This window comes from Alosa alosa, chromosome 21 (genome assembly GCF_017589495.1).
Source record: "Alosa alosa isolate M-15738 ecotype Scorff River chromosome 21, AALO_Geno_1.1, whole genome shotgun sequence".
Taxonomy (NCBI): domain Eukaryota; kingdom Metazoa; phylum Chordata; class Actinopteri; order Clupeiformes; family Clupeidae; genus Alosa; species Alosa alosa.
In genome coordinates this window covers 29,752,247-29,769,180 of record NC_063209.1, presented here as the reverse complement: position 1 = coordinate 29,769,180, position 16,934 = coordinate 29,752,247, and positions in this window count along the sequence as shown.

Sequence of the window (16,934 nt, the reverse complement as noted above, 5' to 3'; positions counted from 1 at the left end):
TGTTTAATGGCTGGTTGACTGTCGGGTACGTCCCCGACACCATCAAATCTGCCAGGACAGTACTGTTGCCCAAATCCTCCGACCCAGGGGCAGTATTGGACCCGGGGAACTGGAGACCGATCACAATTGGCTCCATATTGCTCCGCCTCTACTCCAAACTCCTTCACAGGAGGTTGAGGGAGGCATGTCCAATTAATACGCGACAGAGGGGCTTTGTAAGTGCTCCCTGGTGTTCAGAGAATCTGCATATTCTCCAGAGCCTGGGAAAGAGCTTCAACAGAGACAGGAGAACACTAGCGGTAGTGTTCATCGACGTAGCGAAAGCCTTTGATACTGTGGCACATGAACATCTGTTTGATGTTCTGGACCAGCGTGGGCTGGATGTGCACATAGTGGAGGCCCTACGGCAGTCTTACGTAGGTACGAGTACTCGTATTTCGCTGCAGGGGAAGCTCTCAGAGCCCATAGCCACGACGCGGGGTGTACGCCAGGGCGACCTGTTGTCACCTCTGTTGTTCAATCTGGCAACGGACCCCCTGATCTGTGCCCTGGAGAGAACCGGGCGTGGGGTGGAAATCGCAGGTGTGAGTTTGACTGCGCTTGCATTTGCTGATGACCTAGTCATTGTCAGTGATTCGTGGGAAGTAATGGCCCACAATCTACAATTACTGGAGCTCTTCTGTGAGCTGTCTGGTTTAAGGACTCAGCCATCGAAATGCCAGGGATTCTTGACACCGGCCCGCAGGAAATCCGCAGCAATGCGGGTTAATGACTGCCAGCCTTGGCTCATTGGGAGCGACCCAGTGACCATGGTGTCTCTGGAAAGTACTGCAAAGTACTTGGGTGTTCATCTGGGACCAGTGAAGGGTATTTCAAAGCCGGACTTACGTCTCAGGGTAACTGAGTGGTTGAGGAGAGTGGGAACGGCCCCCCTCCTGCCGTCTCAAAAGTGCTGGTTGTTAAATCAGTACGTGTTACCCAGGCTGATCTACCAGACTGATCACTGTGACTTCGGGAAAGTAGCTCTGGGGCAACTGGATAGAGAAATTAGGGTGAAGGTCAAGCAATGGTTGGGTCTGCCGCAGTCCGCCTGTGATGGGCTCTTAAACTCCAAGAATGGGGATGGAGGAATGGGCCTGCAAAAGCTATCAGCGACGATACCCATTGCGCAGGCCAAGCGAGTGTACAGGCTGCTGCAATCGGGTGATCCAGTAACACGAGCGGTCACTTGGCACGAAATCGGCTACGAGCGGTTCGTGGACCGATGGATAGCTGCTGGCAGGCACAGGACAGATGCCCCTGTTCTGAGGCAAAACCCCGACCAACTTGACTGTTCACTCAGTGATGTATCTATTTCAAACACCACCCCTCCAACAAAGGCCAGTGGAGGGTTCCCTGCCAATGGCAAGAAGGTGAGTTCAAGAAGTGGGCTGCTAAACGGGTTCAAGGTGTTGGCATTACTGGCTTCAGGGGTTCCAGGGAGGCGAATGGCTGGTTGCGGCTCACGGGCAAATCGTACAAGTGGTATGGGCCTGCGCTCCAACTTCGCGCCCAGGTATACCCGACTCGTGAGTTCTTTGTGAGGGGGCTGGTGAAGAGCAACTCCACCTGTCGAGCATGCCACGCCCAGCTGGAGATACTTGGGGCATGTCCTTCAGTACAAGGATTGCCCGACACAACTGGGTACATACTTGTGTGTGCTTTTACAGCTGGGCAATGTCCTAATGGCCTTCTGCATCAGTCGCTCTTCCCGTCTTCCTCTAACTCACTCTTTTGTCCCTCTCTCAACCTCTCCCTACCCCATACACCCCTACCTCTTACAGACGCTGAAACTGGATATAAAATAATTATCCGCTGTGCCGCCGGTGCCCTGTCATTTACTGAAACTGTCCCACCCCGTGCGATTCCATGTCCCTCACCGCTCTGCGAACACCTGCACAGAGGTATGTCCTTACACAGCAGCGTGTTAGGCTTACACACCACACCACTACCAACTCTCACTGCTCTCATACCGTCCACTGCGTGAGTTATTGACAGTGGACGTGAATTACCCACATAATCTGGATTATTGTTGCTACATGGACACTTTTAAGACAATTGCTTAGGATCCCAATCCTAATCTTTGAGTCTGACTCTGCCCCCTAAAGTGCTGTGTAAGGAATTACTACTGACACAAAGTTAGGGTTGGGTAGTGAAATGCGGTACCAAGGGCACCGGTTCCGAAGTAAACGGTAGTAACCAGACCGAATAAGAACGAACACTTCGGTGCCTGACTTTTTTTTTACCGCCCCCTGGTGTTCCGGTGTCAACTTACGTGACGTCAGTGCCGCTGCTCAGCACACTTGTTGATCAGAACTGATAGTGAGAGGATCAATGAAGATGCGAAGGCAAAACACTCCAAGGTTTGGCTGCATTTCACGTCACGTCTAAGGATGCAGACTCTGCGATATGCAACAGATGCCATAAAACAGCTGCACGCAAGGGAGGTAACACGTCGAATTTGATGATCTGGTGACACATGGAGTTTATTTAAAAGCCGAACAATGCATTGTGTTTGATAACCTACCTGACGCAAGGCCAAGCAGCCGCAGCCAGTGTCGGCCTGTCCGGACTAAGAGTCTCTGCCCTGCCAGTGTAGTGGTGGACATCACAGATGATTATGACAGCAGCCTTTACTCTTTGGGTAAGTCTAGTAATTTAATGCCAACCAAAAAATCATGCATGTCAAGTAGGCTAACAAACACCTTTTCCATTCAACAGCATGAGGGACAACGTCTGCTTTGTCCACTCGTGTCCGTTATGAAACTCATAACAAGTTAGGGATGTATGCAAAATGTTTTCACAAAGTTTCAACACCAGATTTCGCAGGCAAAATGTGCCATTGCACAGGGACGCAACAGATAGGTTAGCTAAAGATTGTAAGGCTAGTTTGATGCGTATTACATGACCTGTGTTCAAGGTTACACTTGACGAGGCTATACTGTGTATTAAGGCGAGACACTACAGGTGAATAGGGTAAAATTTTAAAATAAGACATCACCATGAAACTCCCTCAATTGATTACGTACACAAGTATGAACAAAAAATGTATTACAAGTTTTTGCAATTCGAATGTTTAATTATGCAAATTAGGCATTATCTCATTAAATATACACAATTTTGCATATATTTTCAGTAGATAGATCTGAACATTTGATAAAGCCAGGTACACAATTCATTACCTAGGAAATCAAAATATACTGTCCATAGCCTTAAAAAAAATCGATTGCCATATTTTTGATTAAAATGTCACATAAATCAGCTCAGGAATGATTTAGTTTTTCTCAGTCGCTTTGGTGCTTTTCTCAGATCAGAATGAAAATTCTCATAACTATTAGTTCAACCTCCACAACATTTAGTCATTTGTGCACATCATTGTAGCAATTTATCCTTCCTCTGAACAAATTGGAAATGCTTTTGAACATGTATCAGTTGTTTTGTCATGTCAGTCAAAATGAACTATACTTATGGATGCTGAATAGTCGTTCCCAATAAAACTAATAGTCTTCATTTCATTGCTTGAGTCATTACATACAAAATTGGTGAACTAGTTATCAAATTCTGTCAATGCTGTAGAATTGCAAAGAGCATATACAGTAAAACTGTGAAACGTACATATTCAGTGTCTTGTACTCACTTACTCCCCTAACTACAGCAATGTGTAACTTTACTGTAGTTTTCAAATGGCTGTACAAGTACTGTATAGTGCTGTCTTGAGCATTTTCAGGTTGTGTCACCAAGCTCTGACCTTTTTTTGCATGGGAAAACACTGACAGCATAAACTGTCGTAATGAAAACATGACAAAGCCATTTGACCATCTTGTTCATAAATGATGGTGTCAAGACTTCTCATTTTGATGACACTGGCAGTTTCATTGACATAAATACTTGCTTTTGAGGAATGGACTATCCCAGGGCTCTCAAGTGTCATGCATTGAGCATGACAGTCACTCATTTCAGTCTTTTGTCACGCTCTCCTGCCACACATTGTATTTCTCACGCAGAAAAACTATTTATATATTTAATATGCTGCGGCAGTGCCCAAAATGTCTCTGTTACCTACTTCTTCCAAGTTACGTTCACCTTGGAGCTTCGAGCATCAGTTAATGGTTTCAGCACAGAGTAAGTCATCTTTTAATGTTACAACAAATCCACAACTTGTGACACAAACAATGACAACGTGACTGCTGCTATAGAGAATGTTTCCCAGATAATTAGCATCAGTTGTTCATGACTGTCTGTAACTTAGCCAACAGTTTCACAGCCTGTTCATTGACAACACTTGCTCAGAACAAGTAGCCTATGCCTAGTCATCCTTTCGTTCACACGATGACTGACATATTGTCACATTCTAAACATCTCTCTCTCCAAATAGGCTTAATCATTTTATTAACACTAAACAAATTAAAGTGTATTACATAGCCTATTGTTTATAGGTCACTTTTAAAATCATCATATTATATATCCTGGCCATGGATGCATTAATCATTGCATCTGTATTCAAAAATGTCAGGTAAAAAACAATTAAGCATCCTCTCATTCACCCTGAGAGGAAAGCCACCTAAAAGGTCCAGGTTAGTGGATGCTCAGAGGTGGTGAAAAAGCCCATTATTGAATTGTCAGTGCCATGTGTCAAATCTTTTGTTTTGCAAATCTGAGCAATTATAAATTATACTTTTGCCCCATTTTGACTTAGGAGGGCATTGCTCCTACATACTGTAACCAATAATCAAATGCCTGCTCTCTTTGGAAAGCTGATACACTGTTAGAAAAACTTAGAATAATGTGTGATGTACTGTCACAAAGTTACAAAGGCTAGATTATTATTTTCTTTTTCTACTAACAAGCATCTTTGAACTGACCACATTTCAGCCCTCTAGGTCTTGACTTGATATGACTTGAGTCCTAGCATTAGGTCTTGTCATGCTGTGTGCAAAAGTAGATCAATATAGAATGACAACATGAGTACTTTAGACCATTATTTGCCAAGATATGCTCATGCATTTTGTAAAATGCCCTATGAAAACTCCCTATAGGACTTTGGGTTATCCAAAATTCAGTAGTCTACTGGCAATCAAATGCCTACTGCATATAAACCCCTTATTTATAAGAATTACCTTATAAGCATAATCTTGGCCTCAAATGAAAGGTAATACTCTGAAGTGTCATGCTTGCATTTGGATTGTAGGCTACTTCAGGTTCTGATATAACTACACTAAATATGGAATAATTACAAAAAAATACAAATCTTTACAATTTCTATTTCAATTGGTGTGTATAAGATGGGCTATATTTCTGCACAACTAATATTCAATCAACTGTTGACTGACCTGGGGCTGGTGTATGCTAGCTGGTGATGCTAGTTACTTGTGTAAATCCTCACACCCCTAACCTCTAACCGCTGAGTTGGAAGCTTGGGCTTTTAGCTCAGTGGTTAGAGCTCCACCCCATGCCGGTGAGTTGAGGTGGCGGGTTCCTGGGCTTTAACCTCTGGAACATCTGGTATTATTAAACAGCAACAAAAAGTTGTAGTATTACTAATGAAACCCCCCATTCTCATGCCAGCCACCCCTTTAACCCCGGACGGGAGGGGATTGTCAACGGGGAATGTCACTTTTGCCTGTCCTCAAAACTTGAGAGCCCTGTAGCTTATCCATTTTGAGGGCCTAACACTTCAGCCATTTGGAACAGAAGATCCACCAGAATAGGCCTTTTAGTAGTTGCACTAGGATTGTTTCGATTCCTGCACTTATAAAATGCTGTGCAAATTTAGAATAATAGTAAGGTAACGGAATACGTTACAGATTAATTTTGGGCATGTATTCTAACGGAATGCTTTGCAAATGAACCCTAACACTGGTTAAGAGGCACAAACACTAAAATATGGTTTCAAATTTGTAGCCTTCTCATTTTCCAGGATCATTGGTGAATCACCAAATCATTTTTCCCTACCAACACAAAATCCTGAAACAGGTCAGTGTTTTGAAAATATTTAGTCTTTCGTTTTTTACAGTCTATGGTTCTCCCTTACAAGCCCGACCGTTCTAATTTCGTTAAAATTTTAACGATGACCAATAATCTAAAATCTCAGCTGTCCAATGACTGATTTTATTTCTGAAATCTTCCCCGTAATGCTGACAACATAAGCTTCAATTTGATATGATATTATGATATATGAATATTGGTTAAGGGGTTTATGGCGCGAAATGTTTTGGATACTTGAAGATGAGTCGTGAAAAACTTCACTTCAGTCGTACATTTTGACATGGACAGCCAGATGCCACCTGTTGGAGATACCTCGACTGGAAACCACACAGCTGGATAAACTGAGGTAATATATGTTTTTACATTGGTTGTAGTTATGGTTAATCTTAATTTGTAGTCCTAAAATCATGTTATTTGACCGAAATATGCTTTCTCATCAGCGTAAACATTATGGTATAGCGGGGGCTAAGTGCATCGACAATGTAACTTTAGCTAGCTGCATTACTCTAAACTGCTTGCAGTATTCTCGTTTGCTTTTGATGACAGTTATTTTCATTTGACAATTTAATTTAAAAACCTGTTAGTATATAACCTGTAAGTAAGTAAGTTTGTTTTCTAGTACCAATTTGCTTGTTAGGTAAGCATTATATTGGCAAGTCAGTATAGCACACCAAAGCTGAATAAATCAATGGGCGCTGCGTTTGTAAGTTGCGTGGTTACATTCTCTTACATGAAATAAGTTGAGCGATATTTTTACTTCTCTCAATATGTAATTGTAGAAAACAAGATGTGAAATCACATATTCTGTCAGAAATGTAGTGCTAATTAACTTATTGCCTCTCCTCGGGTTGTTACCTCGTTTGTTTTTTTACCTTGCTAACTTCTAAATGACAAACATCAGACGTGCTTGTCTCAACATTTTCTAAGATGGCATGACTTGATATTCTTCTACTCTTCTCAATATGTAGTTTTATAGAAAACATGATGTGAAATCACATATTATGTCAGAAATGGCATTACTGCATTTCAGCAGTTAGTTACTAGGTGAAATGCAATTTGTCTTTATCTTGATGCCAGCCAGGCAATCAGATTTAGGGTAGCTAAACCCATGTGTAATAAAATTACTTTTCATACGTCTAAATATTTTTGAGTTACTCAGAATGCTTCAATAGTTTAGGCTACCTCTTCTTGTGTATGTATGTGCACACACACATGCATCTGTAGTTTTGATTTTTTTTTTTGATTTTGTAAATTAATAAAAGTATTACATTTGTATGATTTTACTGTTGTTTCAGATGGAGGATGACAAGACCTACACAGACCTCTTTGCAGGCCTGAAGAGGTAGCTGACTCAATGTTGAAGACCATGTGAGGATGGAGGAAGAAGGTATAGATTTAGGTGGTGTGCGTAGGGTGGTGTAGACTGCCACTAAAATACTGTGAAATAGACTTGTTGTGTTGATTTTTATGTTGTTGTCCCAGGCATATGTGGTTTTACCAACCGGAACGGGTGGGAGGTTGTGCTTAGTAGGCCGTCGTATGCAAACACTATATAATATATATATAACTATATTATAGTTGAAAATACCTTCGAAAACTTGCCCCTTCCCTTCCAATCAACTACAGTAGGCTATTCATCAAACATCAACAACATCAAACATCAACAAAAGAAGCAAACGAGTACCTAGGCCTATGTTAATAATTATAAGGCTACAATTAAAATAATAACCATATGGTAGGAGGCAGACAATCTGTTTTGTTTTGCGAGCAAATACATTTAGTAAATAGTATATAAATGCAATAAAGCTCCTTAAAAATTAGCACGGAGGTCTGATTTGAATGACAGCTACCTGAGCCAATAAGACCACATAATTATCATTAGAATTAACTTAGTTTGTCTGTTAGTCTGGTCGGAACCAGGCTAGGTGTAGAGAATAAATCCCTATGGTAACTTATGTGCCATCTCTTTTGTGAAATCAAGTCGAGGCTAAATTCATCCAGGATAACCAAAAAAATCCCAGCGTAATCGCTTATCTAGGTTTTGTGAAATACCCCTCTGAAGATTTAGGTCTTATAAACAATTGTGTTAAAAACCATTTTGATAGTAATCTTTTTATTTTGACTTTCAAGTTACCACAGTGACTCCTTTCACCCTGGCTAAAAAGGCTGCATTAACCAAAGAGAAGGTGAAAGAAATTTCAAGACATTTACTTTTTTGCTCATATCTTCAGGACCGTAAGATATTTTTCTTTCCACTTGTTCCTTTAATGAATCCAGCCCCACCCATTTCCATCATTCACATTTTCCTGCCATTTTCACAAAAATTTAAAAAAAACAAATCTATCGTTCAGATTCCTATGAAATTCGGTACACTTCACCTTCAGACCAAGCCCAACAAATTGGCTTTTTCCAATGTTTTGATTCGTCGCTCCGATTCACAGTTATGCATCAATCCACTTTTGAGGCGTGATCTATAATTATTGTATTGCCTATATAATTTCTTGTAAAGGTCCGATCCTATTCAAACTTGGTAAACACGATCCATACTACATTCTGTGGAAGCACACCACATTGTGTCAATTCAGTCCATTCGATGGCACCAATAACCCCACCTTCATTCTGCTAAAGGTCACTTCTTGCCAGTTTGCTTGGACCCCGATAATCTGGTCTAGCTTTCAAGTGTATTTTTGTATGTGCTGCTTTTGCAGCACTCATTACCGCAGACCTGCCGACCTTGAAGAATTGTTTTTTGAGTAGCACCTCAAGCCGAGAAAAAATAAATTGCTCACGTCGGCCTTCATGCATGCAGCCAAAAAGACATAGCCATACTCACAAGACACGTTTTGGATAGAGGCCCATCTTTAATGTTGAATATCTATGTAAATGTGTTCCTGAAAGTACAAACTGAATCTTTTACAGTAGCTCTAGAATGTTGACAATCTGTTTTAGAGCCTAATAATCCTGACCTATGAAAAACACTTGTGTTAATAGGACTGATGTGGATATGTTGTCCATTTTCTTATATGTGGCCTCTATTCAATCATGTCTGGTATTACTACCTCTTTTGAATCCATTATTATTAAAGATTTATTTTGTAAAGAAATACATCTATCACCCATGTTATGCCAACATATTTAATTCACCTGGATATAGGCTACAGTAGAATTACTGTATTTATTTATTACAATTATTACCTGTTGACTAATGCAAATTACTGATTGCTTTTAAAGATTTCACTTGCACATGCACTCAGTTTCTTTCAGATCGCGGTGTCTTTCTGCCATCTGTGAGGCTGCAATGATTAGGCCTACATTATCCCAACTACAGTAATAGATGTGCGATCTCCGTCTGGAAGCCCATTATTTGTTCCCGCTTGTTTTCATGCTAGTAATCAAGAAGGATCTATTTGAAAAAAACAAATTGAACACTCATCAATAAGCAGCTCAAAATATTGAGCCTGGTCCACTTTCAGACTCATTGTTAATGGCTGCATTTTGCCTGGGAAAGGTCCGTGCTCCATTTAATAAGCGCCTTTTAGTTATGAAGAACTTTAACCATCAGCGACACATTGAAAATATGCTAACTGAAACAACATGTGAACAAGTAATAACTTTCCAAGACAACATCAAACTATTAGGCCTAGATGAATTTACAATCGCACTCAGCTGACGCTACAGTATGACCAAGCACACGCTACATTATGACACGCTACAGTTATGGCCAAGCACACGCTACATTATGACACGCTACATTATGGCCAAGCACACGCTACATTATGACACGCTACATTATGGCCAAGCACACGCTACATTATGACATGCTACATTATGGCCAAGCACACGCTACATTATGGCCAAGCACACGCAACATTATGGCCAAGCACACACAACATTATGACCAAGCACACGCTACATTATGGCCAAGCACACGCTACATTATGACACGCTACATTATGAATAAGCACATGCTACATTATGGCCAAGCACACGCCACATTATGACCAAGCACACGCTACATTATGGCCAAGCACACGCTACATTATGGCCAAGCACACGCTACATTATGGCCAAGCACACGCCCATTATGACCGAGCAGGCACGCCTGCCGGTGCACTGTGCTCACCATCAGGCAACTCAACAACGAGAGACAATTTCCTGTTTGTGTATTCACAGCAAGTTGACCTACCATAGCTTCCTAACTCTGCACAGTATCCCATTAACTGCAAGACAGTTGGCTATTTACAATATGTTCTGTAAAGTTTGTAAACACGTTATCAAAATCAACTCCTGTTTCAAAATCCACTTTCTTGTTTGAGCAGGAGAGAGAATGTACAATGTACAGACACAGCAATTACAGAACATGTAGACTACTTGCTGCTTTCTTTTACTATATATATATATATATATATAAAACATTTTTTGAAAACAACGAAAGGATGGAGGGCAGCAAAGGCAGCAAAACTAGGAGTTATTTCAGATTGGCAAGAACAAGATTGCCAAAATTGTGTTGCTTGTCAAAACGTTGGCATTACAGCTGGAATAATGCTTAGGCTGATGTTAACGCTAACACGATGTTTAAAGCCATACACAATGCTAAATATGAACAAAACTAAAAGGTAACTTAAGCCTCATAGGGCTGTATAAAGTTGTTCAAATTAATAGGATGCTATTAGCCGTTGTTGTGGTAAAGATATTGCATGTGGCTGTACTATATAGGCTACTTTGTAGGTGACCAATGCACGAACGAACCCGGAAAACGGATAAATATTATCAACGTTTCAGCTTTGAATGTTTCGGTGTGCATGGGGGTGTCTGTAGATGGATGTACAAAGCCTTCACTCCTGCAGGCACCCCTGTAGCCATGCGTGCGCCTTTAACCCTCTAACCGCCCAAGTCACAATATTGCAACAAGCGTCATTACTGAATAAAAACAGACGATAGACCCGAGTACAGTGTCAAATTTCATTTCATTTACCACTCGATGGCAGACATCCAGAGCTTTGATTCAAGCCCGATATCACTTCTCAAAGTGCAGAGGAAGTAGTACAATCAAACGTGATAAAACAGGAGAATAGGTGCATTTGTTTTGATTCTGGATATCGTTTTTGCGCAAATTGAAGCAGAAACACCAAATGGTGAATAAAACGTTCACTTGTGATGAAGACTTGGATCTGTTATTCACCTATTCTAATTCTGAAGGAGAATATCAGACTTTTGGAGATGATATCGATCTATTGTAGTCACGGTGCGTCTTTGTTTTTGCACGATGGTGCCCGCTGAAAGTAATTGTGGTTAATAATTACTTAATATTAATCTTAGACTGGCAAACTTCAGGAAAACTCAGGAATCAGGTTTATTCCATTACAAGCAGAGAGGGTACATGGTCTATGGTCTATGTAGCACCGCTATGCATACCATGTTTATTTCGACCCTTGTCCAACATGGCTGGAGGTGGCAGTAAACGTGATGCTAGTGTCCGTAATGGACGTGGTATAGACAGCAGGGCTAGTAGAAATAGGGCTCTGAAGAACTACAAAGTCACCTGAGATAGGAACAGATTTATTAGCTACTTTATGGGAGGCTTTAGTAGGCTTTGTGGTTATGGTAATACTAATGTTGGTTTACATTTGATTGTTTTCCTTTAAATAGGTCATATGGATGAAATGACAAACAAGAAAAAAGTGGTTGCCATCCAGTGACGTCATAATATGCTAATTAGATTGGTACATTTACCCCCCTCATAAACCTTTGATCATACTGAATGATTTTCACATTTACAGTAGGACTTTATCTCTGACCATTTTCAAGCCATGAACTCTTTTTTTAAAGGGTTAAAACAGCATCTGAATAACAAGACATTGACTTTAGACTAAGTTCATTCCCTAATTTACATTACATTACATTTGGCTGACGCATTTTTAACCAAAAGCGACTAACAACATGGTAAACAGTTTAAGTTTTTTTAAAGCAATTCTCTCAGCAATTTAGGACAATTTAAAAAGGGTACAGTAAGAATAAGTGCATCAGTGAGTGCTGTTTTTAGACAGCTGAGTGTCAGTTCAAGATGGGTGGTAAGTGCTAGGATCAGCAAGACTTGTTGTAAGTGGTGCTATGAGGAGATGTTCTCTAAAGAGCTGGGTTTTCAGGAGTTTTTTGAAAATGGAGAGAAATGTAGGAACTAGTGTGTTCTACCAATGAGGAATAGGGTTGGGTATCGTTTGGGTTTTATCCGATACTGGTGCTAAATCGATACTTTTAAAACGGTGCCGGTGCCGAAAGGGTGCCTGAACCGGTACTTTGTTTTTACAATGTTTTAAATTAAAATGGTCTAAAGCATGAATTGCTTTTTTTTAATTGATAAGACAAATTTGAACATGCAATTGAACTTATATATTTCATTTACTATCAATATCTCATTGCTTCTACGAATAATACATTTAAATGTTAAAACGGCTTGCCATGCATGCACACACAAGGGTGAGCTCTGCTTTCAAGTTTACCCAGTGTAGGTGGTTTGCCATAATGTAAAAAAACTGCCAGGTCATGGACAACGGCATTTGCAAGCAAGCTAATCTAACAGGGACTCTATTTTCCAGTTAATTCAGTGTGTTCCCAAATGCTTCAAGAAATTTCATATCTTAACCCATAACACGCAGTAGTTTTGAACATGTTAGGCTACATGTCAGTGTTGTTTAGATTCCCAGCGCTAGCCTAGTAGGCATTTTAACAGCAACTATGGCTATGCGCTAACACCAGTCAGCTGAGTTTAATTAGCGATAACGTACGGAGATGGTTTCGTAGCCTCTTTGACAGCTCAGTGACATCAGGTATGTAACCTACATATTTATGTTTTTGCCAGCTGACTTGTAACATGATCATATATTTATTGTGATTCTCATGCACATGAAAGATTAATATCATTATGTTGTTTAACACACTGTGAAAAAGTTCTCACCTTACAACTTTGCTGATAACATTTCAAATAGCACACTCAGTTAGCACATTAGCAAGGATATTGTGTAATGTATAGGCTAGCCTACTGTTGATGTTGTTTCATAGCCTTTTGCCTGTGTGTAGTTAGGCCCACTGCTAGACTTTGACAGGAGCTCGCGATATTGCTTTAAAGTAAGCTACTTGGGCTCCCGGAAGCTGTCAAACACTGTCCACTCGCCTATGTGGTGCACTCCTCTGGTTTATACATCCAGTGTTTATCATATGTTAGCTAACTGTATCTGGATGTGTTGCTATCAGAGCAAGACGTTAGAGATGTCTGTCCCTAAGAAGCCACACCCTAGTGAGCTTAATGACTACAGACCTGTCGCTCTTACATCACATGTGATGAAACAATGGAGCGATTGGTCTTAGGCATGCTCAGACCCCAGGTACGCCATGCACTAGACCCGTTACAGTTTGCTTACCAGGAGAAAGTGGGCGTGGACGATGCCATCACTTTATCTTCTACACAGGACACATTCCCACCTGGACAAGGGGAAAAGAATGCTCTTTGATTTCTCAAGTGCTACCATCCAGCCCCTCAGATTGGGAGACAAGCTCTTGCAGATGGGTGTGGGCGCCACCTGGTAACCTGGATTACAGATTACCTGACCGGCGACCACAGTTCGTCAGACTGAAGAACTGTCTCTCTGACACTGTGATCTGCAGCACCAGAGCCACAGGGAACTGTGCTCTCTCCAGTCCTGTTCACCCTGTACACATCTGACTTCTGCTACAACACCGAAGTCATGCCACATGCAGAAGTTTTCTGATGATACTGCAATTGTGGGGTGTATCAGGAACGGGCAGGAGGAGTACAGGAGCCTGGTGGAGGACTTTGTGCAATGGTGCAAAGTCAATCAACTTAACACTTCAAAGACCAAGGAGATGGTGGTGGATTTCCGCAGGTCTAAGCCCACTCTGCTACCAGTTCACATTGATGGGGTCAATGTGGAGGTGGTTAGCACCTACAAAGTATCTGGGTCTCCACCTGGACAATAAACTGGACTGGTCAGCCAACACTGATGCACTCTACAAGAAAGGGCAGAGCAGGCTGTACTTCCTGAGGAGGCTGCGGTCCTTCAATGTGTACAGTAAGCTCCTCAGGATGTTCTACCAGTCTGTTGTTGCCAGCGTCCTCTTCTATGCAGTAGTATGCTGGGGTGGAAGCACAAGGAAGAAGGATGTGGGGCGAATTGACAGGCTGGTAAGGAAAGCTGGCTCTGTAGTGGAGCTGAACTGGAGTGTATCACTTCACTATCTGACAAAAGGACCCTGAACAAACTGATCAACATCTTGGACAATGAGTGTCACCCACTCCACAGCACTATTGTTAAACAGAAGAGCCTGATCAGCTGGAGACTTCGCTCACTGCCTTGCACAACTGACAGACTGAGAGTCATTTGCCCCCAGGGCCATTGAACTGTTCAATGCCTCACTTAAGGGAAGAGGAGAGAGACTTCTCTGCATAGTCTGTCTGCCTCTTCATCCCCTCCATGTTTGGTACTGTCTGTCCACTAGCCACTTGTACCACTGTCTTTATGCCTCACTGTTTTATGCGTGCTATATTAGCACATTAGCACATATGCATAACCCCCTCCATGCCACAGCCGAACTGTGGCCACACTTATACATTTTCTTAAATAGTTAAATATATAGATATATAGACTTTACTTTACTTTATTTCTGCATTGTTGCACTGTTGACTTACTCATTTGCACTATCACCATGACCACTATCACCATTGCACTACCACCATGACACTCATTCACACAGAGCACCTTAGAGCACCTTACCATACCTTACTATGCACAGAGAATCACAGGCTCAGTCCCTGCCTCAGTCATTGCAAAGCCTCTGATTTATTAATCACCACTATGTGGATACTGTTTTTAGAATTGATTTAGATTAAGTGTTAGTATAATTTGTAATTTTGTTATTTGTATTTTTAGTATATTTTTTATATATTGTATTAAGTGTTAGTATAATTTGTATTTTAGTATATTTAGCATATTCTTTATCTTCTACTGTCCTTACTGCTTAGTTGTGTTTTTATATTATATACTTTAATTACTCTTCTGCTGTTAAAGAATGTGTTTGTGTTGTATGTATGCTGCTGAGACCTTGAATTTCCCCTGGGGATCAATAAAGTATCTATCTATCTATCTATCTATCTATCTATCTATCTGAGATGGCGCATGACATGCAGTGATGCCTCCTAAAAAAAAAATAAATAAAAAAACGCTATTTAAGCACCGAAATGAGGCACCGAAATCCACGTTGTTATTCGATAGAGCAGTTACTACCGTTACTACCGTTTGTGTCGGCACCGGTGCCATATTAGAACCGTGTTTCGGTGCCCAACCCTAATGAGGAACAACTGATGAGAACAGTTTGGATTGGCCTGAGCGTACCGGTGGTAGAGATAGACGTCGTTCATCTGAGGAGCGCAACGGCCTGGAGGTAGCGTATATCTGTATGAGGGCATTCATTTACCAACGTGTGTCTGTGGAGGGAAAAATCCACTGTGCATCGGATGCAAAAATAGGAATGATACATTTAAAAACTTACCTTTTCTCTCTCAAAATAGGAATGATGGCTCTGTTACATCATCATGTGTAGTTATAACCACAACTCTGTTACATCATCATGTGTAGGCATAACAACAACTCCGCTGCCTGTGGGGTATACTAGGAATCTCGATTAGTGGGTTAGCGAGGTATGTTGCGCTTAAAGCCAGGGTATGTTGTGATACGAAAGTGGCTCTGTTTCAGCGTCGCTGTATCACCATGGTGTCTTATGCTGTCAACCAAACCTGATCGGGAGGCGGTTATGTGCTAGGTTATAGCTCAAATCGTGAAAAACTACCGCTCACTGACCAATTAATTATCTTGAAAAACAAAGTTCTCATGTGTAGGATTCAATCACATATCTTACAGGTGGAGCTCCGCCTCTACACACATTTTGGATATCGAATGCGCTTTAATAGTGTTGTGCATGCAAATATCCCACTATGGACGTGCATAACATACAGCAACTGATGACAATCGATTTATTTAATGTTATAGGTTAGACACTATAAATGACCTCAGTGTAGATCAAGCTATCGCTCATCAATGTGGAAGTAATTGTTTTTAAATAGAGGCGGTCTTGTGTGTCTCCACGTTTCACGATTGGCCTACATCATCGACACCGAGAACGCACACAGATCTGAGCTGAAAGCCTAGTTTGACAAATATATATCCAAAACTGCTATCGTAGCATCACTTAACGTATACTCCGAGTCAAGGCTTTGTGAAGCCTTGATATGTCTAGATAGCCTAGATATGTCTAATGTGCTTCGTAGTATACCCCACTGGTTACATCATCATGTGTAGTCATAACCACAACTCTGCCGCCTGGTTACAACATGATTATCGTTACGTACACTCACACACCTTTTGTGGCGTCCAGATGTTCTCCTGCAGCTCCAGAGTGTCCAGAACGAGATCAGAGACCGCAGCTCCTGATTGGTCATCAGGATTTACACACACACACACACACACACACTGTCATGGTTTATGGGGGAGAGTGTTAAATCCAAATGCGAGGCGAGACGAGACGAGAGGTGAGGCAAACTTGAGAAACAGGAATCTTTAATAGAACCGCAAACCGTTTCACAACATCAATGACCGACAAAGACTGAGGGGAGACAGAGGGTTTAAATACACAGGGGTAACAGGGCACAGGTGGACAATGAAGAAGGTAAAACAAGACAGGTGGAAACCATAATTAACAGACTACGCTGCGGATCAGGTGGGGGGGGGACCACGGGCACAGGGAACAGAAAACACATGGCAAAACAAACAAAGGAACATATATGGCACAGGACACAGGAAGTAAACAAAGCAAACAGGAAGACACAAGAGGAACAGACAT